Source organism: Trachemys scripta, chromosome 2, assembly GCF_013100865.1.
Source record: "Trachemys scripta elegans isolate TJP31775 chromosome 2, CAS_Tse_1.0, whole genome shotgun sequence".
NCBI lineage: Eukaryota > Metazoa > Chordata > Testudines > Emydidae > Trachemys > Trachemys scripta.
Genome location: NC_048299.1, coordinates 169192757 through 169219593, shown reverse-complemented (window position 1 = coordinate 169219593; position 26837 = coordinate 169192757).

The following is a 26837-nucleotide window of genomic DNA, read 5'->3' as shown; positions in this document are numbered from 1 at the left end:
TCTGAGGCCACAGTCAAATACCAATCATGCCATAGATTTTGGCCCTAATTCTCCATTACAGCTAAACTGTGCTTGTTGCAGGTATGTTGTAAGACATCGTTGTTCCTCCTCACATTATTGGCCCTGGTGGGGGCCTGCCTAGCCCACAGCATAGATTAGAGCAACCTCAAGGTCACTGTAAATTGTGAGTGGCTGTAATGGCCTTCTAGCGGCCACTACAGCAGCCAAGAAGAGCTAGAGAGCAGCAGCTCCCTGGCTATTCCTCCCTCTCTGACCCACACTCAGCATGTGCTTGACACAGTATTATCCCCAGCATACAGGGAGTACCTGATGGCTGGTTGAACAAATTTGACATCCCTGTTACTCTGTCGGAGAGACATACAGCGGTCCCAATGTAGCAGAGACTCAGGCCCCGTGTGTCAACAGCTGTACTAAGTGAAGGAATTACCACAAAACCAAGTGCCTCTCGGTTGCAATATGCTTAGTCTTCACAGGTCTGAGTCACTAGGTTCCTTCCAAACGCATGTAGTAAACAATACATAAATAACATATGGTAACACATTGAAGGTCTGCCACAGCACTAGGAAAATGATAGATTGAAATCCTGGCATCTGGATTCATGAGTGTGAATCCCTGCAGGCTCCTGCCAAAGTTAGTGAGACTACGCGGGTGCAGAGATCCACACTCGTGGATCCCATTTAAAGATGAAGCCCACTGACAGTCCTGTATTTCTGAAGGACTGTCAGGAGATTTCACAAAACCAAGTAACATTTATCAGTGTTTGTCCACAAAAATAAACATACAAAACCAAAGCAATTATTTATCTTAAAGCTGTAGGGAAAGGTTGTCTACATCTTTTCTATTTACAGAGAAAATGGACTAAATTCATCCCTGATGTAACTCTGAGCATTTAAACATGCAGTTAGTTTGGATTAAAAAAGAAAGAAAACTGATCAGTGTTAGAGTTTATTTGTTTTATTTTACCACAAGGTACTTGCTTTTTTATGTGATTCTTTTTATTCTTAAATTTCACTTTTAATAACAACTGACTACCTAAAATGTACAAGCATAATTATCTCACACGAAAAGTGAAACACTATGATTCATCATCTGTGTCCTTGAATCAAAGGGCATGACTGGGTTTAAAAACTGAGAAACTAGACTAGCTTGCAGAGAAGAGAGAAGCTAGGTTACAGCATTACCCATTGGATGCAATATCCAAAGGGGCACCAATTTGAAGCAACAGGGTTAGCTGCAAACTCTAGACCATTCACTTTTATTTCTTAACAAATATACACATCTTTCTGTGTCCAGCTAGGGGACATATCAGTGCTTGCTACATGGCTCTCACTTGAAATACTTGCATACTTCTAAGTGAATCAATGGGCTGGATAAAACTCGTGTACAATGAGAGTAGAATCAGGCTCCAGGAGCTTGTAAAGTACACTGGACTTTTTTTCAAACATAAGTGTTTTAAAAAATAATCAGCAATAAAACCAAGAAGAAAACTGATCTATTGTAGTATGTGTCTTCTCTGTTTTTTGCCTCTCAGCTCTCAATCCTTACTCTGAAAAGCAAGGCCCTGCCCTGGTGAATAAAGGCACTATAGGGGAAAGATGGAAACCAGACTATATGAGCTGGGGGGAATAGGGAGGAATGGTCCATGATTGGGCCTAATGTTGAATATTTGTTGGTTGTTCTTTTGGCTTTGTTTTCAACTTCCATAGTGTTTAGTTTGACATTGTCACAATAAACAGCAGAGCTGCATGTAATCTGTCTGGTAAAATGAGAGCTATTTATTAGCAGTAAACACTAGAAATGGATTATATGAAAACAAACAGCACAAATTTCATTCTTCAAAAATCTGCAAAGTTTTAAAAAAAATACTAACTTTTTAAAGTAAAAGAAAATTGCAAATAGCCTCCTACTGTAATGTTCTGAGTGAAAGCAGGGAGAACAGGGTGCTCAGTATTTCCAGGGTTAAAGCCCTAGCCAATCAAAAAGGCAGATTATTTCCACAGATATTTTATAATTAGCTTATGATATCCAGGGGATAGATACAATGGGTTTCAATAGAGCAGCAAATACAAATCATGCATTAAACCCTAACACATTCTGAGGTTTGGTGGAACATTTTATAAATGTTTCTCTATGTGCTTGCACTAGAACTGCCTATACAGTTTCAGTTTCCTCATCCACCATTAGCAAGGCTCACCTATGATATTTACTGCATCGTTGCATCCAAGCCAAACTTGGTTACTGAGGCAACTAAGTTTTTCTTCTCAAAGGGTCACAAGGAAACACATCCTTCAGGATCCCCTGGTAACCGTCAGCCAGTATGGCTGGGGAACATCAACAGTGAAATGCCTGCTTTCTATCGCTAAGGCAGTGCCGCCTATGTCTGCAACTGGGGGGGGCAGAGTCTAGTTACATTCCTGACCCACTTTCACATCCCCTCCCTCCTCCTCCATCTCCTCCTCCTTCTGTAAGAGCATAGCAGCAGCCAGTCAGGGCAGCAGGAACCTCCATTTAGCAAGACTCAGACACCCTCAACTACCAGGCAGTCTGCTGTCTCCTAGCAAGCAACAGAAGTGCTGCAAGTTTCTTTATTTGTAGCACTGAAGCAAATGCGCACCATTACCACAAGTGAGCCTAGTGAGGGCATATTCTTCCCTTTATTTCATTCCTTACACACATAGCCCACCCTCTGTCTTCTCTTCAACTCCCTCCCTCCCACCCCCATATGTGGCTGGCCCCTTTCTCCCTAGGCCCCACACTATGGGTGGCTGTACTCCTTCCTACCTCTATTCTTAATGGGAGTCCTCTTTCCTCTCCCCATCACCCACATACACTCTTTTATGTGGTTGGTGCTGCATTTCTTTTGCCCTCTCATCACACATTATATGGCTCCCCATCTCTAAAATACAGTTTATGGGTCTGCCGCCCATTTCTCTTTCACCACCCACCCACACTCTTTATGGGGCTGCTCCATGTCTCACCCACTCTTGTCCTTCTGGGGCTTGCCCCTTCCCCCAACCCTTGGGAAGCAAGGCATTTCAATACCTCCTCCCACCTGTGGTACAGGGCAATTGCGGTGACAGGTTTTGCAGGCCCAGGAATCTGCATCCTTAGTGCTGCCCACTGTACCCTGCTTGGTTACTTTGCAAAGTGCATCCCATTTCCTGCAGCCCAGTGACAGGACTTAAACACTCACACCTGGCAAGGGCTGAAGATTAGCCCCCACAATGCACACATACACCCCTGGCAGGACAAACTGCTCTCCCATGTTTATCCTGACCCTGACCATGCTGTGTACCAGGCTGGGGCCTTGCTCAGTGCCTGGCAGAGGCGCTGCTGTTGCAGGAGCCTAGAAGTGGTAATCAGCCCCGATCCTGGCTCCTGCCTGCACACTTGCAGTGGGCGGGGGAACGGGGAAGGCTAGTAGGGAGAGGAGAAAAGGGAAGCTGCTGCAAAATAAATGGGCAATAATATCCTGCCCTGTAAAGTCTGGTACAGCCCCTCTACCCCCATGTGGCTTGCAGGCAGTCATTTTCTCTATGAAGAATGTATGGCAAGTGCCCCCTCTTCCCCATAGGCCATATGTGCAAACCTCTCCCTCACTTCCATGGGCCACGTGTACAAACTCCCCTCCTCCATGAGCCATATGTGCAATTTCCCCCACCCCCTGTGGGTCATGTGCACCCCCCGTGGGCCACATATGCATCCTTCATCCCCTATGGGCTACGTTTACATCCCCACTCTCCTGGGTCCTGTGTGCATCGCCCCACCTCTCACGAGCCATATCGTTGCATCAACCCCCCTATGATGAGTCCCCATTGGCCCTGTCTGCACCGGGCTGCATGGAGCCCTGCTCCCAGCAGCAAGCGTCCCCTTCCTTGTCCCTCACTAGTTCCCCTGCACTAGTGCTGCTGCTGGGTTACTCGCCCCTCCCGGCCGCCTTGCTCCCTAGCGTCCCGCAGAGCTTGCGCGGAGCAGCCAGACCTGCCTGGTGCCTGAGCCGCGTGGCCCGGCAGCTGCTATGGCTCGACCTGCTCGGAAGCCCGGCTCGTGCTTTCCCTCCCCGGGGGAGCCCCGGCGGCGGGCGCAGCAGCAGGAGGGTTTCCCAGCGATCCGCTGCAGTGCGCGCTCGGGGTGAGAGAGGGGCTGCACGCAGCCTGGGTGTAGCTGCTGCTCAGTGAGCGTTACCCTGGGAGAGGCGTGCGGGGCAATGGCTAGAGCCGGAGCGCTGGTCCCAGCTCTGCCACAGACTCACCGGCCGGCCTTGGCCGCGGCACTCAGTAACACACCTGCCTTTCCACGTTCAGGTTTACATTTCATTGTTTGCTTTTACAAAAAGTTGACTTTTTTCCTACTGAAAATTTCGATAGAAACCTTTTTTTTCCCACATTAACCCCATTTTCCAAGCTGCTCTGCTTCTTATTTTTGCTTTATTCTCCTCAAGGGACAGACATCTTGCTCTCAGGTATCAGACAGAGCAACATCTGTTTAAGCAAGTGCCTTTCCCATTAACTTCTCTCCAAGTTAAATGGTTGCACTTTCAGTTTCACCAGGGACCAAGGCCTTTTCCCTCAGCTTTACTGTCACATTAGGGCAGGGGTCGGAACCTTTCAGAAGTGATGTGCGGAGTCTTCATTTAGGCACTCTGATTTAAGGTTTCGTGAGCCAGTAATACATTTGAACGTTTTTAGAAGGTCTCTTTCTCTAAGTCTATAATATAGAACTAAACTATTGTTGTATGTAAAGTAAATAAGGTTTTTAAAACGTTTAAGAAGCTTCACTTAAATTAAATTAAAATGCAGAGCCCCCCCAGAGCGTTGGCCAGGACTCGGGCAGTGTGAGTGCCACTGAAAATCAGCTCGCGTGCTGCCTTCGGCATGCATGACAGAGGTTGCCTACCCCTGCATTAGCGTATTCTCTGGGAAAGTAGTGCTGTGTTTCTTACCTCACTAGTTGTGTAAGCTCTCATCCTGTAACACAGGCTGAGTAACGCCTGACATTGAAATTCCATTGATAAAAATTTTACTCACCAAAGTTTACTTGGTGCTCCAGGTCCAATTCCCAGTGAACTGCTGTTTACCTCTCAGTATGTGATATTGGCTGCACTATGGAAATTTTACAAACATTTCCCTCACTAAGGAGGTTGCACAAAAGTGTCTGTTCTGATGCATGTGTGTTAGCACCTTTAGGAGTTAAAGTTTAGAGGGAAGCCGCACCATTTCATCTAAGACAGGGTTAGATTTCACCCCACAAGATTCACTTTAGAAAGGAAAACAAAACAAACAACAACAATAATAATAAAAAAAACCTACCTGGTCCATCAGCCATGGAATATTGGTACTTCAAGGAATATCGCTACCTTCACCCCGATACAGAAGTAGTGGAAATGGGGAAAGCGCTTAAATGCAGGCCTTATACGTTTTCCTCATCCTATAGTTAATGCTGAGAAGAAACTTCCATACTAAAATATTGGCTGAAATTTGACATGCTTATTCTCAGACCAAAGGTGACATTTTTGTGGAAAGTGATATAAAAATTGGCTCATTCATTTCTGAGTAAGGAAAAGTCATGCTTTAATAAAAATTGTTCAGATTAATTTTGCACTTGAATAATTTAAAACCAACTTTGTTTTCAAATTTGAACTTGATATATTCTTAGGCTCTGTTTCTGTAAACACTTATGCACATGTGTAAAGGTATGCACATACTTAAATCTTTGCAGGATTGGGGCCTTAGTCTTTAATGAGAGAAACGAGCTTTGCTGAACTTAAAAAACCCTAGAGTAATAGATAAATTAATAATGCCTGAAAATAACATTAAACATATACAACATTTAATTTTTATTACCTGTGTAAGAGCAAATCAAATCCTGTTGTCCATATATATATGAATATGTGTGTATATCAGGATTTCTACATATTGAAATGAACACAGCTGTATTTTTAACAAATGAGATATTGAAATAAATGGGCCTGATTTTTAATGACACTAAGAACATTTTACACTGCTGTAGCGTAAAAGGGCCTTGAAGCATATGTAAATATAATTTATTCCAGCTTTACACAGCCAGGGGGGCAAATCCTCAGCTGTTGTAAATTGTGCATTGAGTTCCCCAGTTGAGTGCATTGAGTCCCCGTCCCCCCAGTGTGGTGTAAAGTGGCCTTAGTATAAATGAGAATTAGGCCCAAATGTCTTTCTTTGACCTGATTCTGATCTCACTTACACCAGTTTTACACAAGTATAATCCAGAGTAAAATTGGTATAAGTGAGATCAGAAACAGACCCTTCATGTATTTATTTCAGTGTGAGATCATGTCAGAAAAAATGTCTGTGCAATCACTTTTTATTTAAAAAAGATAATTAAACACATACCAATAGATAATTCAGCATTACAATTGATAATTTACACACACATTGACTGGAAATTCAAACTTATATTTCCCATAGCAGCCAGGGCTCAGACTCCTTGTCCATTTTGCTGTAACATACATGGTGTTAAATTTAATATGTAAATTACATGTACAATATGATCAAGTTATGGTTGCAATGGGATCCATGACTTTGAATTTCTTTAGTTTTGTGCATTTACATTTTCAGCCACAAAGCTTCAGTCCTGCAAAGACTTATGTACTTATTTAACTTTACACTCCAGGAGTCAATGGCACTATTCACAGTCTGCAAAGATGAGCATGCTTGTGAGCCTTTGCAGGATCGGGGCCTAAACAAAGACTGCATTAATAACAAGGTTTATCTTTAGTAGCTTTTTGAAAAATAGATGAATATGTCAGTCCTTCCTAGATGCATTGTGACCATGGCACAAGCTCATCTTTTGTTCTAAATGGCATCGAGTGCAATTGTCAGCCATAGAATGAAGTGGAAACAGGTACAAAAAATTAGAAAAGAAGGGGAGATACACACAGTCAAGGAAATAAGTGTGGAAAGACTACAGTGATGGTTGCAAAAATTCACTCACTTCAGTGTCTATTATATTTTTTACTGAGGTAACCATAATCTATAGGTGGCTTATAAACTTTGATTTTTAGTAGGCCACTAAATTACAATGCTAAAAATAATATTTAGATTTGTAAATGTATAAGAACATGATTGTGACAAGCTGTGAGAAAGCCTGTTTTAATGTATTGTTATTGATAAACAAGGTGTGTCTGTTTAATACAGGATCTTAAATTGTTAGTAAGCCTGCAATAAAATGCCATAATAATGCAAAGTATTTCCAAGGGGAGCTATAGGGGCTGTCTGTTGCATATATTCATTAGATAAAGAATTACGTTGCAGTACTCCAGAGTTAAGGTTTATAAACTAAACTATTTATTTTAGAAGTTCATACACTGGTTACTGGGGGAAAGAAAACACTAAGGGCTTGTCTACATTAGAAAGTTGTACCATTTTAAATAGACAGATATAGTTAAAACAACTATGTCCTGAGTATGGACATAGTTATATGTAGTCATAAAGGTGCTTTAGACCAGCCTAGCTATTTCTATATGAGAAGGGGAATAATATCTTCATGATAAATTTATGAATGGGATTATATGATGCGGTTGCTTGCAGGGGGCTGGACTTGATGATCTAGGAGGCCCCTTCCAGTCCTATGCCCCTAACCAGAATAGTTACATCAATAAAACATTTAAATGTAGACTAGACTGAAGGAGGCTAAAAATGGCTTGATTTTCAGACGTGTTGAACAACCCTGGCTCCCATTGATGTCCATAGGAACTGTGGGCATTCCGCACCTCTGAAAATCAGGCTACTACTTAAGTGCCTGGATTTGGTGCTTAATCTGGATGTAGGTATGGATTTAAATACTTAACTCCAGGCAACCAAATTTGACTTTCAAGTATCAGGAAACTAGCTTTCTATCCCAATATGTGGGGGCAGGGGAAAGGGGTTTTACAGAAATACCTGTCTTCTCTCCATACCAGACCTTTTTCGTATTCTGACATTTTATTTAGAATAATTTATCAATGTAGACAATGCTGTATGTTAAGTAAAATGTACCAAACAAATAACTGAATCTGTACCCTAGGGAGTATACATTCTAAAGGCAAAATGGTTACATTATGTTATACTTCAGGTACAAATGCAGAATGCTGAACTATCAGTCAAAATAAGTCATAAAATAGCTAGATCTTGAGTAGATTTTTGAAGGAGCAAAGGGAGAGAGTTTGATGGTGGTTAATGGGGAGGCTCTTCTAGGTGTATGAGGCAGTGTGAAAGAAGGCATCAAGTCTGGAGTGCACAAAGGGTAGGATTAGGAGAGAAGCACGAGACAGTTATCTAAGATCTACTTTATGAAGACCTATAGCAACAACAAGAACAAACAAGAAAAGGGAGTGGGGGAGAAACTCCTGCAGCTGACTTTTTATTCCTTTTATTGCAAAACAGGCAAATTCAGGTGTGCTGTCTAGGGCCTTCTCTTCACTGTTAAAAGGGTGCATTTTCTACCTTGGGGTAACCCACACTGCTGAATAAAAACACAGTAAAGACAAGACACTGACTGTGTAAACTAGATGAGGTCAGCAATATACCCCTGCCTGGGGCTCACCTTAGATAATTTACCTCACTGTAACACTAAACTGCCTTGTCTTTACTATGTTTTTACCTTGGGATAACTCTGTGTTATTTACCTCCCTCGGGTAAAAATTACACCTTTTTTAGCAGTGAAGATAAGGCCTAACTCTGCCTCAGACATCTCCCTCGGTAACTGGAATTTCAACAAGTACCTGCCCCAAAGATTAATGCTGCGTTGCATTTCCAGGCATGCCACACCTCAAACATAGGCCTAGCTTCCTCCAGGCCCCAGTGGAGCAACAGAATCTTTTCCTGCCTGGGTAAGCGAAGGGAGTGTATTCTGGTCTAGGAGCCAGTCTCCTAGAGCTGCAAACACATTCTACTAACAGATTATTAGGCAGGAATCCACCCCACCACAGGAACCTTAAAGTGTTATCATCTAGGGCCTCTTTCATGGCTAAGAAGAGGTGGGGATTCTTTCCCCTCCCTCAAGATTTATAAAGTCTGTTTATAATATCTTAATTGTAGAAGTAATGTATTTTAAACATATGTGCTTTCTACAGCACTGTGAATTTTATCATTCTTTTCCCCCCTATAAATTCATAGGAATTATTTCTGCATCTGGAAACTGTCAGACTACCTGAAAGACAACACACGGATACAGTTAATTATAAGGAATAAACACCATGGGGGCTATAACCAATCTCTAGATATGAGTCAATATTTTGTTATTGAGCTAAAGGATAAGAGTCCATTATTTGCACTCATGTTATATTCAGTAAAGTCTCTGTTGCACATAATGCAGATTTCTTTACATGCTGCATGGCAGAGAGCCAAGGAATTATAGCGTGGACAGGATTTTACAATCGTTTGAATTTAGGGATGAGCAAACCTTGAAACTCTAAAAGGTTGAGGGAGAAAATTCATATTTTCAACGAATTTTCAACTTGTTCTTATTGTCAGTCTTTTATTTTGGGATACCAAAGCCAGCAACCTTTTGTGGGGGGATAAGCAACTCTCTTCCATCAACCTATTATTATGATATATATGTCAACAAATAACATACTCTGGACCACAAGATATTCCTTCCCTGTCATGTTGGGTGAAATTTACCTTTGTGTATCAACAAAAGTCATGTGCATCACTGAAATCCTCATGTACCATGATGGTTCATGAGGACTTAAGTTGTGCATATGCCTCATGCTGGCCTTCTGTAAAGGGATGGATTTCACCCTTTATATACACTATATCTAGTTAGTTATGACATTTGAGTTTGCAAGAGAGAAATTCACAGACAAAATCTTTGTTGACTGGAGTTAGCATATCAGGTACATATTAATAACTTAAAGGAGGGAACCTTTGATAGAATGCTGTTTTGATGTTGTTTTTTTAGAAAAGCACGTACACACAAAAGTCTGAGCACCATAAAATTCAATCTTAAACAAAACACACACACCGTAAAATATGGGTAAAGAGTTAAAGTACCCTAAACAATGTTACGTCTGCCCTCATATCCATACTCACCCTACTTCTATAATCATGACACAGTTTTGCACCTGCATAGTATACATCTATGACACGGAGCCACATATCCACACTACATTGTGCTATTCACAGCACACCAATGTATGTGTCACTCAATATGTATGGGTAGAGTGACCAGAAGTACCGATTTTATAGGAACAGTCCCGATATTTGGAGCTTTGTCTTATATAGGTGCCTATTACCCCCTCTCTCCCCACCTGATTGTTCATATTTACTATCTGGTCACCCTATGTATGGGCCATCTATCCAATGTTTCTAAACTGGTGGGTCATGACCCGCAGGGGAGTGGTGTCACAAAAAGCAATCGGGGTGTCATGCAAAGTTTAAAATTGTATTACACATTGAAAGAAAATTAAACATCCAGAATAACTTTGGGGCAGCCAAAACCTTGGTGCAGGGAAATATGGGGGCAGGAGGGAGACCCTCAGGAGGTTCAGAAAGATGTGTGGGGCAGGGACATTATAATTTGATACAATTTTTACTCTTACTTTCATAGTAAATATAAGGGGGTGGCCAAAATTTTTGACTTAGAAAAGGTTGAGAAAGGGAGCAGGTTCCAGTGCACATGGACTGATTAACTACTGTCCAATTGGGCCTAAGGGAAGGTGCCTGAGCCCTGTGAAAGGGGAGACAGCTGCAGGCAGTTAGGTAGATACCTGCAGATGCTGTAGGGAGTCAGAAGGTATTGGAAAGGGGAAAGACTAAGCTCTAGGCAAGGGGTGCTGGGGGAGTGGGAAGACAGACCCTCAGGGAAGAGTTATATCGAGCATGGCAGTGGGTGAAAGTCATAAATTGCTAGAGGACAGATCTTAAGGAGGAGGGGCTGAGCCCAGGTGAGACTGAGATGAAGACTTTTAAGCTTTGAGTTTTCTTTGAAAAGACTTTGTGCTGGCTGTAATAAATTGGATTGCACTAAGGGGGAATGTTTTGAATATCTGGCCTGTGTGGGCTTTTTAAGGGAGCCTAAGTTAAGAAAAAAAACTGATAGGCCTTAGCTGAGCCATACTTGGCCAGAAGGGGGTGCTACAGAAGAGGTGTGCCTAGTGACAGTGCCTCAATAAAATAAAATAAAAGCAATGCTGGCAGAAAGTGCTATACTACAACTGTGTCTACACAAGGGCTTTTTTTGGGAATAGCTGTGCCAGTTAGGGGTCTGATTTTTTTTTTTCCTTCCCTCCCCCCAATTTACAGAGCTATGCCAGTACTACTTTTAAGTGTGGACCAGTCCTAAGATGGAATTTAAGGAAGCTGGAGACCCAGTTTCTTTTCCTGACTCTGCAGTTGACTTCCTGCATGACCTTAGGCAAGTCACTTAGACCCAAATTTTCAAAACTGGGCTCAGGTTTTAGATGCTCTACTCTAGATATCTGTGCTGAGCATCCCTTCAACTCCAGCTGAAGTCAACAGAAGCTAACTACAATTGGTACCTCTGAAAACAAGTCCTTAGGTGTCCGAAGTTATGCAGAAAAATTTAGATGCCATGTTAAAAATGTGGGTGGCTAATTCTGTTGCAATTTCTGGATCTGCATAATGGGCATGATAACACATACTTCCTAGGCTGTGGTAATTAATGCTTGTGAAATGATTAATGATTGTAACCTCCTGTTTACAAAGCCCTTTATATAGGAATAAGAGATGAGCTCTGTGACTGTGCTATCTAATCTGTCATTTCTGTAGGTCTCAAATAGCTATGGAGAAACTTTTACCTTTTTTCTTAGCAGGTTCAATGAATGTAATGTGCCTAAGAAGATTGGGTTTTAATGGGGAGGGTTACGGGATAAAGGAGATTTTGATTCCTTTCACTTGTTTGCAAACATTATTTCCCACACATATCACTGCTGGTCAAAACAGTGCTGCTCTCCTTAACAGAAGTTAGGGGAGAGCAGAATTACTCCGTAATGTTGTGTAACTGGACAGGATTATGCTTGTCCAAACACAGGATAACTTAGCCTGCCCTTTGTGCTTGATATTTTATCCTTTTTTCTCTTGGGGGTCCAGTTAAGAAATTTGACTGGGAGTGGCTGAATCACTCCCAATCTGTTCTTGTTCTGTGCTTTGGGTTTTGCTGAAATTAGAGGGAAGCCTTGTCCTCTTCTATGCATGTGAAGTTTCCCAATTCTTTCTCATCACCATCACCTCTGTGGTTAGTACAGTATGTAGCAACAAGTTTTGGTACTCAGCTGTAACTGAGAATTTTGTTGTTATTGGTCCGAACACTCATTCTGTGCCTCTGTGCTGTACGTAGGCTTTGCAGAACTTTATTTGTTTATGATGTTGACAGATAATATACATTTTTATTGATCTACATTTTCACAATTGTAGGAAACTAGGGGTGGATCAGATAATGATGTAATGACAGCAGATGTTCAGATTCAAAGAGTTAGAGTTTTTGAAGTGTTAAAACAGAAAGTATGACATCACATCTCAAAACATACAAAGTAAATATCCTTAACTCAAACTCTAATAAGTTCTCAAGCAGCATTTTCCTACTTTGCCTATCTGTAAACTTTAAAAAGATTTCTATCAATAATTTATCAGTTTGTGTGTCTTCAGTGAAATCAACATTTACCAATACAATTTTAATTCTTCCAAGCCTAGCTGTAATGTTGGTCCCTCCCTTTTTACAGTGAAGCCAATGGAGCTATTCTGACTGACACTAGGTGAGGATCTGGCTTCTTGTGTTTTAAAAAAACAAAAACAAAAAGAACTAAATCCTAACCAGGTCACTGACATTTCTGTCTGCCCCTGCCCTCCCTCTACTCCTTCCCCTTCAGCATCCCAATTGCGGCTTTGGTGTTGCTTGTCCTTTGCTTTCTTCACTGCACACATCTCTCCTAAGGGTAAGACTCACTCACCTAGGCTGGGAAGAAGTATAATGGAACCTAGTAGATACAGACCACAGCTGGACAATCTGGGCACCAACAGGGCCCTGTTTTTCAGAGAAGGCCACCATACAGTACATGTGTGTTCTCCAAACTTCTCCCTCTTGCCAGTAGTCAGTCCACTAAGCAGGCTGTCATTGGCCACCAGGTTGAGATGCAAACAGGAGCAGAGGGATGGAACCAGCAGGGCCCAGGGTATGTGAAAAGTCCTTCTCATCACTAGTGGTGGAGAATAGAAAGGATTCAAATGTAATAAACAGGGAGGGGATAAATTATTTCAAGCACAGCTGCTGTAGCTCCCTGGCTCACTCACTCTCCAGCAGACTGAAAACATAACTTGTGATGTGTCCTGGGCTGCATTAAGCAGTCTTAGTGGATTGCTGACTCTGCTATGTTGCCCACCCACAGCCACTGGCTTTGTGGTGGGAGGTTATTAGTCCTGAAAGCAATCCTACAGCAGAAGAGTGAGCCACATTCTCAGAAGGGGCTAAGCCTAGAAAAGGATTGGGGCTACTGGTCAGATGGCTGACAGGAAGACCTTTCACTAATACTGGCAAGGGGGAAAGCACAGTATGATTATGGGCTCTCTCTTTAAAGAAAGTCACGGGAAGTAGGGAGAAGGCAGAGAGTGATTCTAGTGGGGCAGAGGTCAGAAAGGTATTGGGGAATAGAAAATGTATGTGGGATACCTGAGAATGGGGAGAGAGGGTGAGGATAGCAATAAAGATGTAGGTACCCCCAGAAAGAGAGGAAGGGACAGACAAGGGATCTGGAGAATGAAGAAGGCGGGAGACACACAAAAGTGAGACAATAGTGACAGCAAGAAAAAAGAGACAATGAACAAAATGGAGAGATAAGAGAGCAAAAGATTTAGAGAAAAAATAGAAATTAGGGGAATAAAGAATGGAAGGAGAGGGGGAAAAAAAGCAGGATAACAGGCAGAGTGAATTTTATTTTGTTTATGCTTAATCACACATTTCCCTCAACTTGCAGGAATCGCTGGGTGAATTGTATGGTCTGTGCTTTGCAGGAGGTCAGATTGGATGGTTGTAGTGATCCCTTCTGGACATAAAATTTATGAATCTATTAATTCTATTTCCTGGCTGAAAAGGTGTCCTCTTTAAATCCTGCAGAGGTGGGGATGCGGGAATCTTTGGGCAGGGTGCAGCTTTTAAGGTTGGGGGAAAGAAGAGGCATACCATCAACTGAACTACATGAGTCACATTGAGCCTGTTTGCATGTGACTGTAGGATCAGGACCCTTATTAATCCTTGTTTTAAAACTTTTTTCCCCATGCAGCTAAAAACTGTTGCTCATACATCCGTATACCTGTGCCTGTCTTTTCCTTGATTATAGGTCATTATTTTTGTTTTTAAAGATTGCTTGAAGCACTGTCACCTTTTCTGAGCATAACTTTTGCTTTTTATTACAATTGTATCAAAAGTACAAGTTAAGCCCGCCTGCCCCTGGAAAAAAAATCTGAAATCCCAATCCTGTTTGCAGTGAAGTCAAAGTGAAGTGTGTTTGTATTTTCACTTAGCCTAGCCCCAAAAGAAAATGTTTGAATAATATATGTTAACTTGCTGTGCCTGATTCTCATTTACACTAGGGCCACCTCACCCCTTTCTAGAAGCGCCAGGGGCCCTTAAAGTGGGGATAAAATAATTTATTTCAATTTTAAGGCCTGTTTACACTGGCAGTGCCATGTAAAGTGGTGTTTGTTTAAATGAAAATCAGGCCTAAGATGTTTAAAAATAAAAAGACTTTCAAAGGAACCCAGTTCAGAGATGTGGCATGATTACTTTGTGCCACCAGAGGGTACTGTTCAGTATTGCGAACCCAGAAAAGAAGGGAAGAGCACAAGAGAGCGGTTAAAGTAATAAAACACAACAACATGTTTTCCTGCATGTTAGGTCTAACTCCAAATCCTAGAGGCCTGGCAGCAGCAAGTCACTCACTGTCAATAGTGTAATCCTCTGGATTATTTGGTTTGTTTGTTCTTAATGCTAGTGATCTTTGCCTGACAAATGTCAGCTCTCCAGAGAGAAAGTGTTTGTGGCCATATTGATCTGCAGGGAGCAAATGGGCCCAGTTGATAACATGCTTGTTAAAACTTGAGGATGTCTGGTTGAAAAACAACATTTGCAGTCTTGTTTAAAAGTGTCAGGCTATTAGACCCAATGTAAGTAGGCATAATTTTGCAGAAGAGATTTAAGACAAAACCTCCCCTTACTTAGCCTCTGTGCTGACTCAGGGTTTGGTGGCATTTTACCATTTCCCCCTTCTTCCATCATCAGCTTGTTGCTTCCTTTACACTGAGAGAAATAAACATACATTTATACCTGATGGACCTGATGTTCCATCTGTGTAGTGCTGTCCTGCAGAACTTTCCTTATAAAGCCTTCTTCACTCACACAAGCATTCCCTTGCAGCAGGATTCTAGGGTGAAATGAAGCCTTCTTGGAACAAATACTCAGGGTAAGAGCAATGGGTAAGGAAAGTTAACAACATGGTGAGGGCGAGAAAAGGATGAGGGTAGCTGGCTGTTCAACCTGCTTCAGAAAAGCAGATAGTAAAACAGAAGAGCCGTTTGTTCACCAAGCCAGCTGCTGAACAGCCACACCCTTGTCTGTGATCATGTTCTAATTCCATGGAATTTAGACCTGGCCTACACTTAAAAGTTAGGTTGACAGAGCTGTGTTGGTCAGGAGTGTGGATTTTTCACACCCCGACTGACATATCTGTACCGACCTAACTAGCAGTGTAGACACAGCTATGTCGAGAGAAGAATGTTTCCATCGAAGTAGCTATAATTATTCGGGGAGGTGGTGTTCCTACACAATGGAAAAACCCCTTCCGTCAGTGTACGCTGTGGCCTGGCCTACACGAAAAAGTTAAGTTGACTCAGATACATGGCTCGGGTGAGAAAAATCCACATCCCTGAGCAACAGCGTTAACCTGATCTAATCCCCAGTGTGAATATCACTAGGTTGCCAGAAGAATTCTTCCGTCGATCTAGATACCAACTCTCGGGGAGGTAGATTACCTACACAGATGGGAGAACCCCTCCTGTCACTGTAGTGAACGTCTAAGCAGACACACTACAGCAGTACAGCTGCAGGTGTGCTGTTCTAGCATTTCAAGTGTACACAAGCCCTGTGTCAGTGCTATGGGGTTATGCTGGTATAGCTATGCCAACATAGCTGTATCCCATTTCAGGGTTGCTACTTTTTATTGGACCAACATATATGCAAGCAGAACAGAAGATTTTAGGCCAAAGAATCACCCTTTTTACGTTTTGGCAGTTTATGAAGCTGTGTTTTTTGTTTTGCACTAAAATTTGTATGCACGTTGGTCCACTAAAATATGACATCAGCTTCCTTTGTGAATATTGACAATAGTGTTCTAAAATGCTTTTTGTTTTCCAAATTCTATCTTTTTAAAAAGATGCTGTGTCATCAGTGCCATCTTCCAATCCATGGTTGTTGCTGGAATTAATCAATGTGATAGACCAGCATTTCTCAAACTGGGGTCTGTGAAGGGTCCGCTGGCCCCGCTGATGAACTCCTCCCTGTCCCTTCTGCATGCTGGGGAACAGCTGTTCAGTAGCGTGCAGGAGGCGCATAGGGTTGCCAGGTGTCCGGTTTTCAACTGGAACACCTGGTTGAAAACAGACCCTCCCCAGCCTAGTAAAAATGAGCAAGTGAGTGAGGGTGTGGGAGAGCAAGTGATGGAGGGATGGGGGATGGAGTGAGGGGGCAAGGCCTCGGAGAAGGGGTGGGGCAAGGGTGTTCAGTTTTCTGCAATTAGAAAGTTGGCAACCCTACAGAGTTGGCCTGGGGGGGGAGGAGCGGGGATGGGGTATGCTCGGGGGAGGGGCCAGAAAGAGGGGGGGAAAGAAGGGGCTGGTGTGGGGTGGGAAGAGGAAGGGCGGGATGGGACCTTGGGGGAAAGGGGGGGGGGGGGGGGCAGGGTCTGGGGCTGAGCATGGGGCTTAGGGGTCTAGGGTGACCAGATGTCCCAATTTTATAGGACAGTCCCGATATTTGGGGCTTTGTCTTATATAGGTGCCTGTTACTCCCCACCACACAGTCCCGATTTTTCATGCTTGCTGTCTGGTCACCCTATAGGGGTCTGTGAAAAATTTTAAATCAAAATGGGGGTCCTCGGGTTGTTAAAGTTTGAGAACCGCTGCGATAGACTGTATAGGGTACACCGCCAGAAATGGTTTTTCATTGGCTGAAAAATTCATTCTGGTGGCTTACCTGCTTCTTCCTGCTTCATTTACCCAAAAAGTCTGAAAAGATCAGAATGAGTGTTAGTTTTTCATGAATAATGTTTGAAATTTTCATGGAAAAAATTTCACTGAAATTTCAAAAATTTAAAATAATTCTACCAGCCCTAGCAAATGTTATTAACTTTCCTGTTTCTTCAGAACTTAGATGAAAGGTTCTCAAGCCTCATGCTTGAAATACACTAACTGATCACCAGTTGGTGTTAGAAATACATCTCTTACATAGTGGTATTATTGCAAAACTAGGTGCATTATGAGTAGGGCCGTACCAAATTCACAGCCATGAAAAACGCGTCACAGACCATGAAATCTGTTCTCCCCCTGTGAAATCTGGTCTTTTGTGTGCTTTTGCCCTATACTATACAGATTTCACAGGGGAGACCAGCATTTCTCAAATTGGGGGGTCCTGACCCAAAAGGGGGGGAAGGTTGCAAGGTTATTTTAGAGAGGTTGAAGTATTGCTACCCTTACCTTTGCACTGCCTTCAGAGCTGGGCAGTCAGAGAGCAGTGGTTGTTGGCTGGGCGTCCAGCTCTGAAGGCAGCACCCCACCAGCAGCAGCACAGAAGTAAGAGTGGCAATACCATACCATGCCATCCTTACTTCTGTGCTGCTGCCTTCAGAGCTGGATGGCCGGAGAGTGGCGCCTGCTGACTGAGGGCCCAGCTCTGCAGGCAGCAGTGCAGAAGAAAGGGTGGCAATATTATGCCATCCTTACTTCTGCGCTGCTGCTCGCAGTGGTTCTGCCTTCAGCGCTGGGCTCCTGGCCAGCAGCCATCACTCTTCAGCTGCCCAACTCTGAAGGCAGCGCCGCTGCCAGCAGCAGCACAGAAATAAGGGCAGCAGTACCACAACCCCACCCCTACAATAACCTTGTGACCCCGCCCAACTCCTTTTTGAGTAAGGACCCCTACAGTTACAACACTGTGAAATTTCAGATTTAAATAGCTGAAATAATTAAATTTACAATTTTTAAAATCCTATGACCATGACATTGACCAGAATGGAGCATTAACTTAGTAGGGCCCCAATTATGAGGATTTTACACCTCTGAAGCATTTGACTTTGGCCATTCTCAGAGACAGGTGCTGGATTAGATGCACTATTGATCTGTTTCAATATGGCCGTTCCTGTGTTTCACTTAATTCTGCCAGTAATTTAAACAAAGTTAGGTATTTTCCTTGCAAGAGCAAGGAAATTCAAAAGTAAGGTTGGGGCACCTATTTTTAATTCATACCTGATGAGATTTAAAAAAAAAACAAGAAACAAAACCAGTCAGCTATAACTTTGAATTTCGTGGCTTGTGTCACACGGATGCAATTTAAAAGCAGGGTATTTTTTTAACTTTTTTTTTTTTTTTTTAAGAGGAATGAAAAATCTTTTGTGTGAAGGCATCATAATGGATTATTATTATTTAAAATATGATTCTGTTTCTTCAGGGCCTGATTCCATGCCCATCACCATAGTATCTGAGTGCCTGACAAGCACATGAAAGTGAACACACAGATCTCTGGGATATCCGTCTCTCTCTCCATTCTTCTATAGGGAGATTTTTTTTTTTGTTTTTTTTGTTTTTTTTTTACGTAATGTGGTTTTGGTAGGTTTAGGTCAAAGAAAGGAAGGATAGGTGGAAAAGGGGGAGTTTACATCTCATTCTGGAGGCTCTGAGGTCAGTGGTTTAAATGATTTCATTCTGAAGGTGCTCAGGATCTGTCCTGGAAGTGATTTCTGCAATTACAGACTAGTCACTGAGAAAACTCTCCTGCACACACAACCTTCACCCCTTAGGTTGACTTTTCCATTATTCCAATGGAATGGATCTGTCATCTGACAGAGTGAGGTGGTCCTCAGGTAATTTGGGCTAATCCTAAATATGGAGGGCTTTGAAAATAAGGACAGTAAAACATTGAAATTGATCTAGTATTCAATTGAGAGCCTGTAAAGAGAGTGGAGCGCTGGGGTGATGTGCTCCTGGCAGCCTCATTGCTGAGTAAATGGACTGCAGTTTTCTGAACCAGACAATCCTTTCTTAAGCATGGTGGTTTCATTTTAAGGCACTGAGGGCTGCAGCAATACGGAAGTCCTGTATGCATTGATCACCAGCCCAGGTCCGAATCTGATAAATGTGTGTGCTGCCACCTGGCCAGCAAGTTAGGAAAGGGTGGTTTTTGTATCTGTGTCTATTTAGTTTTCCTAAAGCAGTAAGGAATTAGTTCAGGCAAATGCTAAGGCTGCAGTCAGTTTTAACAGTCTGAGATGGGAGCATTTTACCGTAACAGCACCAAACTCTGGAGGAGTTTGAATTCAGATCCAAGCACAATGCACAGGTTCCTCTCTAAATAAAAGTAGCAAGATGAGAAGCTACTCTGGGTTAAGTATCAGAGGGGTAGCCGTGTTAGTCTGAATCTGTAAAAAGCAACCTAGGGTCCTGTGGCACCTTTAAGACTAACAGAAGTATTGGGAGCATAAGCTTTCGTGGGTAAGAACCTCACTTCTTCAGATGCAAGTACTTGCATCTGAAGAAGTGAGGTTCTTACCCACGAAAGTACTTGCATCTGAAGAAGTGAGGTTCTTACCCACGAAAGCTTATGCTCCCAATACTTCTGTTAGTCTTAAAGGTGCCACAGGACCCTCGGTTGCTTTTTACTCTGGGTTAGTGACTTTTAGAAAAGAAATGTAGAACTTGCATGGATTATTACTCTTATCAAATCTGGTTTGCATGCTGTATAGATATTCAGAATGCACTTTCATTGGGGCAGGGGATATCTGACAGCCGAAATAAGAATGCGGAAACTGTAGAACAACTGACATTCTGCAGGATAAACACTCTTTGCACCTAGAATATTCTGCTTCGGCTACTCTGGTTGCTGCTGCTGATATAGTTTCTGTCATGGCCTGTGATGAATAGCGTGCAATGTTAGTTCAAGATAAGAGCCTACAGCATACTGGAAAGATTCCTGTAAATACGAATCCCAGTGGTTCTGACTTCCTTGACTGGGAGGTGATTGACTAAATGGCCATGCCTGCTACCAGTTACAAAGTTGCCAAAGCTGTTAATCACCGTCTCCATCCTTCCCCCCCAAATACCACTTAACTATTTTAATGTCTTTCTATTTAGTAGAATAATCATGTGAATAATTATTGTTTGATGAAGACTATGGAAGAATATAGCTAGTTATCATAATGCTTGTGGGGTGGGAGGCAAAGGAGAAGGTAATATTTTGGGACATTCCTCTCAAGGATGTCAAGCAGCAAGAGCTAAAGCATGTTCTGCATCAATGTTAGTGTCGCTATCTCCAGTATTCTGTTATCACTCCTGGTATTGTAGTCTGCAGCTGGAAGGTGGGAAGGTATCTCTGCTGATTTCAATGGTTAAAATAGTTTGTATTCTACAGCACTTTGTATCCTAGGGTCACCAAGCACTTTAATGAATTAAACCTCTCAGCATCTGTATTATTATATCATTGTATGGATGGGGAAGCTGATTTCCCTAGTGTGTCTCATAGGAAGTCTGTGGCAGAGCCAGGAATATAACCTGCTGTAGATCTTCTGATTTATGGCCTTGTGTTTTAACCAAAAGACTGTCCTTCCTTTTAACATATCTGTCTTCCTTCTCTTTGACACTATTCCGTCCTTTCATATTACTTGGGTAACATCTGATCCCTATGATTTTTGTATTGGATCAAAAAATCTAGTAGTTTATTTCCTGCTGTGCTAATTTTGCTGCATTTATTGAAGATATCATGAGACTCATCACAGGAGTCAGGGTGAGCTAAACTCTTTAAAGCAAGGGACAATCCTTGTTTTTACTCCGCCTAGCACAATGAGCCCCAGGCCTCATATAAATAATAATAGTCATAACTTCAGTGTCCTGGCCAAAATTCAGTTTGTATAATATAATTTTGCCTACCTAAATTCCTCCTGAGCTGCTGCTGAATATAGTATTCTTTACTTTCTGTCCTAAACTGGTGTGTAATGTTGCTGTGTGTAGATGTAAAGCTTCTGCTCCCTCCAAAGTGGCTTAATTTCAATGTTGGATGGAGTGATTCCTATAGAGAATCAGTTCAACACCTGAAGTTTTAGTGTTTTCCTTGGATATAAGGTGCTACAGTTTATACATGACATTTATTTTAACTGTACTGTAAGATTTTTCTTTTGATTTTAATCTCATCTTAATGGTTTGAAACTTGCTTGCCATTTTTCTCCTCTAAATGTTTACAGCTGAATAGGCATCATTGGGAAAATCCTGGCCTCATTTACCTCCTATGAAGTCAATGGAGTTGCACAAGTGTAAAAGAGGACAGAATTTATAGGATGTGCAAGCTATCGCTTTGTCTGGAAAAGCAGCATGATCTGGTGGATTGATTTTTAGGGTAGGTGTGGAGAGGATTCAGAAATTCCTGATTTCTGAAGGCCTGATGTACACTCAGTTTTTGTACTTGTATATATATTTTGGTTGGGGTAGTGATCATTTTCTTCTTTTTTTAAACCAATAATTATACTGATATAACCCCTAGTATAGATGCAGTTAAGCGTATAAAAGTGCCTTATAGCACTTCCCATGCAGGAGTAAGGGCTTGCCTACACAGAGAAATTTACCGGAAGAACTATGCTGGGTATAATTATTAGGGCCATTCCGAGTGTGGATGTTCCATTTCATGAAAAAATTCAAGATTTTGAAGTTTGTCTTGTTCCCAATCAGAACGAAACCCCCAAATATAGAAATGCTGCAACGGAAAGTAACAAAGCACATTAAAATGTTTAATTTAAACAAAATCACAATGTTCCAATTTCAATTCTTTTTGTGTGTGTTTATTTTGTGTATATATAATACAAAGTTTAAAAAATTCAAAACCAAAAACCTAAACTTTTCATTCTGAAAATTTTCAAAGGGGCCATTTTTGACATTGTCAGAACTCCCCCCCCTCCCCCTATTTTTCTTCCAAAACAGATTTTCAGCGAAATGACCCAATTTCACAGAGTACTTTGATATTGACAGACCCACATATTCTGATGGAGTATAGATCTATCAAAGTTTCTCTGGCAGCTATTATTAGTAATAACTATACCGCTATCACTGCCCAAGTAGATGCTCTTATTCTGCAGTCAGAGTGCCTTTTTCCAGTTTAGTTTGTATTGCTTCCAAAGCAACGTAAGGAATTCCTTTATCTAAGGAATTACTCAGGAGTGATACAAACCATTTCTTTCCTTCAGGGGTGGGATGAATGTGCTTCCTCTGCAGCAATCATGGCTTCCAGACCCTGCCAGCTAAAGGTGCAGTGGGTCTAAAGTCAGGTCATTATACCCTATTCCAGACTCAGAGTTTGCTAAACCTCAGGCCATGGGTGGGAGTGGGGGTTGTGGGGGGTGGGAGTGGGAGACACTCCAATATTGAAGGAAAGAACCCTAGGATGGCAAACCGTGCTATGTGATAGCCATGTACTGGATCTGATGCATGAAAACTATCTCTCGCTGAGCTCTGCGGGTTGCCCCAGGCAACTGTACTCATGACTCTTACATGATGCAGCAACCACCAGACTGCTGCAGTTCTTCTTACACCCTGTCACAGGGGCAGCTCAGGACAACTCCCAATCTGAGGTGAGATTGAGACAGACTGTGTGTGTGTTGGGAGAGAGGTGGTGCTGTCTCTGATGATGCCAGAACTCTGGGGAGGGTGGAGCTGCTATCATTTGCATTTCTCCTGGGGTTTCAACCCCACAGAGGTCTGACCAGAAAAATGAACCATTCCTGCTGAACACAGGTCAACAACGACAGTTTCTCTTTTTCTTTCCCCACAGTCATTTTCACCTCTCTCTGGAATGGACTGTGTGTGACCGTTGCTTGCTGTAGGTTTGTGCCCCCTCTCAGCTGACCATCTGCTTCCCACCTTCCAGATGTAGTCCAGATAAGAGTCTTTCCTCATGCAGCCTAGTCATATTTCTCACAGGTGTGAGAGTGGGCTAAATGCGTTGCTTTTTCCCCCAGGGAGAGCAATACAGCTAGATTCTCAGCTAGTGTAAATGACTTCAGTGGAACTCTGTCCCTAGGCTTTCTTGTGTCTCACCAGCAGAACAATTTACAAAAGTTCAATTAGTGGCAGTTGTGCATACGGTGACCTTCACAGGGTTTGCACAGGTGTCACTGAGGGCATAATTTAACCTGCAGAACCTTTATTACAGGCAACTATGCATTAGAAGGAAAGAAACCAACATGGTTCTCATCCCAATTTGAGTTTGCAGGGCAGGCAATGAGATATTTTTTTTTTATGGATATAATTGAGAGATAATAAACATGGAACTCTCCACAATGATCATATTTTTAGAGTCCTTTGTCAGATCACAACAGCACTTTAAGGTATATTTCCAATCTTAACCCTAACAATCAGGGCCAGGAACCTTATACTAATAACTCTAGGAGGTCCTGTTCATTATTTGTCCTCTGGACCCTTCATACTAGTTAGGCTGGTGTAAAGGGTCTGCAGAGCAGCCACAAGAACCCTCAGGGAATACATCCAGAGTAGAAGGGCTGTCTGTGCAGCGGTCCCAGGTGGAGGGAGTGTTCTCTGTGGCCTGGAGATGGAGCAGAAGCAGGGTGTGTGTGGATTGGATGCAGGAGGGTGCAAAAAGGGTGTATGGCCCAGTTGGACTTGCACCCTGATTATTCTGGGCCCTGCAAAGCCCCATACGTTTAGCAGTGGCATTACTTAGGGCAGCTCTAGGAGTATAAGGATGTTAAGCATCCAACTTCTATTAGAATTCATTCAGCTTCATTCTCTTGTGAGGTCTTAATTTCACTAGTTCTCCAGTCACAACAGTCTTCCTGCATTTCTATTAACTTTTTTTTTTAAATGGTGAGAAAAATAAATGTCTTTGACTTGGAGGGAAGAGCGCCACCTGCTGAAGTAGAATATTGCATAAGTTGTGGTTAAAAATACAACATCAGCCAAAATAAAATCAATGGCTTTCAAGTTTTGCAATGCAATGACAAGTAAGATGCTATATAATCAAGATTTTTAGAAAAATTATTAGAAATTTGGAGTGCTTCAATTTTTGGCGTCCAAACCTGAGCTGCTGTTAAGGGGCCTGACTCAGAGTGAATATACAGCACTTTCTGACATACGGTCCCTTTAAGGTGCCTCAGATTGGACACCCAAAAACTCAGTCCCCCTTCTGAAAATTGTATCCTATACTTCTTGTTTTATAAATACACAGAAATCTCTCTTTAATTTGTAATCAGTACACGACAGGGGTGTGTGCAGGAATTTAAATGTGACCCTTTTGGTCACAGAAACTTGCTGCCCCCCATCCCCACCCTGTTCCAGCAGGAGCTCGATCTTCCCTGCCTCCGCGGCCTCGGGCCGGAGAAGTTCTGTGCCCCCAGTGATTATTGTGGGGGGGCATGCCCCTGATTGACCGCCCCCCCCCCCCTTGTGCATGCCCCTGGTACAGGAAGGAACAATTAAAGAAGCTGTAGCTATCTGTCAACTGAGACATAAAATCAGGGTTGGAATTTGGAGGCTTTCTTCCTTGTGGTTGCTTACTGGAAAAGGTGCAGCTTGTCCTTTCGCAGATACAGTAGTTACACAGTTCACAGAGAACCAGGTAACCCGCTGATGCAATTGACGTCACAAGAATGAGAAACAGGATATCTTCTGTGCACTATTGTTCTCCCCAGGACTTCAGGCATGATGTTTAGTTACATGCACCAACCTGTATGGACAGTGCTACTGTGTGAATGATGTCAGCTGGCTCAGTGCATTAGGCCCAACTAATCAAAAGGGTGTGAACTGTAAAACTAAATGCTCTTCCCCTAGTGAAATTAATGTCTATGGCTAAACTTGGACTCTTGGGTTTTTATTTTTGTGTGAGTAATTTAGGAACAGTTGAGGCAGTGGCTGGATTATGAAATCGGAACATTTCTGAAATCCATCATGGGCTGTGACATGTTCCCATCTTTGACTAAAGTGTCGGATTCTTGCTGACTTTACGTTGGTAGCTTTGGCAAAAAGTAATAACAGCATGAATCAGGATTAGCTGGCACCTGCTCCAGTCAGTGTGGGCATGTTTGATCTTAACACCAGCTGAGTTCTATCCTTTGGGGGAAAAACTACTAGGCCTACTGCAATGCACTGAGATGAGGCTGGATTTGCTGGGTGTGGCGCAGCATCAGTTCATCCCTCTCAACCAGAAGGAGGGATTTTTTTTTTTTTTAACATAACATGGGCTGACACAGTATCTGGTCAGATTTACTGGAGCCTAGTAATATTGTCAGCTGTACAATGTACCCCCACTGTACAAAACTCAAAGAGCAAGACAGCCCATGCTCTAGTGTGCTTATAATCTAGTCTGAAGGACAAAAAAGCACCAAGAGACCCAGATTGTCCTTCAGACTGGACCATGACATGGAGGTAGGTGAGACATGATCTAAAATTATGTCAGCACTACTTGGATTTTTAGGATTTAAATGGGAGCAGGTCTGCGCCCTTCCGCCTTGTCTCTCCCGCCATCTTATTCTTTTGTTTTTCAGATCTTTGTCCCCTCTTGTGCTACTTCTCGTGCATCTGTTTTGCTGGAAGGCTGTTCTTTTAATTTAAATGCTCCCCAACCCCGTCTCCACTCAGCTCTCCCCAGGAGAGTAGCAGCAGGAGGGTCATGTTGGTACACCAGCTCATCAACAGTACCCGTGCACGAGTCAGATCAAATCAACAGCTTGAGCCAGTCACCACTGATCACTCGGGGTCTGTTTCTGGGCCTCTCCTGTTCTACACTCAGGCTGCCACTTAGCTCTCTAGTTTTGTCACTTCCAGGATTTGGTGCAATCCAGTGAAACATTCCTACCCCCGCCACCCTTTGAAGGATGCAAGATGCTTTCTTTATCTGTATGAGACAGATGTGCCTAGGATAAGATGGGACATTCATAGTTGGAGATCATATTGCCATTGTTCACAGTTGGGGGCTACACTGGGGAAAAATGATGGAACACTAGTTATGTTCCCCATGCCTGATGGCTTTCCCTCGGTTTTTCCCCCCTCTCCCATGATAGTTACTGCTCCCTGCTCTCCATTCCCCTCCCCTTTGGCCCTCTCTTTCCCCCCCTTCCTTTTATTCCCTGGTGACAGTAGCTTTTGCTTTTCTTCTCTTTGCTCTTGCCAGGGTAGAAAGATCAAATCATTGTTTTAACTTTGTTAGCAAATTGTTCTACTACCCTTCAAAGTCCAGGGCTGTACAAGGATTAGGTAATACAGTTAAAAAGGGATCAGTCCTGTGCATGCAGGCAAGGACAAATTGTTTTAGGCCACTGCCTTGTTGGGAACATACTCATAACGGAACAGTCTTGGGAACACAAATATTTTGCTGGTGTAGACAGAAGCAAAGGGTCTTTTGCATAAAGTCAAAAGGGAGAAAGATGGGTTCAAACTATGGTACAAAAGGTGAAAGACCAGCGAGACCATTTATTAAGTACCCGGTTCCTTGGAGCACCATCTATAAAGTGGGCAGCAATTTTTTAATTTTTCTAGGATTATAAAAATTGTATACTAATGTTTGTTAATGACTTAGCATCTGTGTTTAGA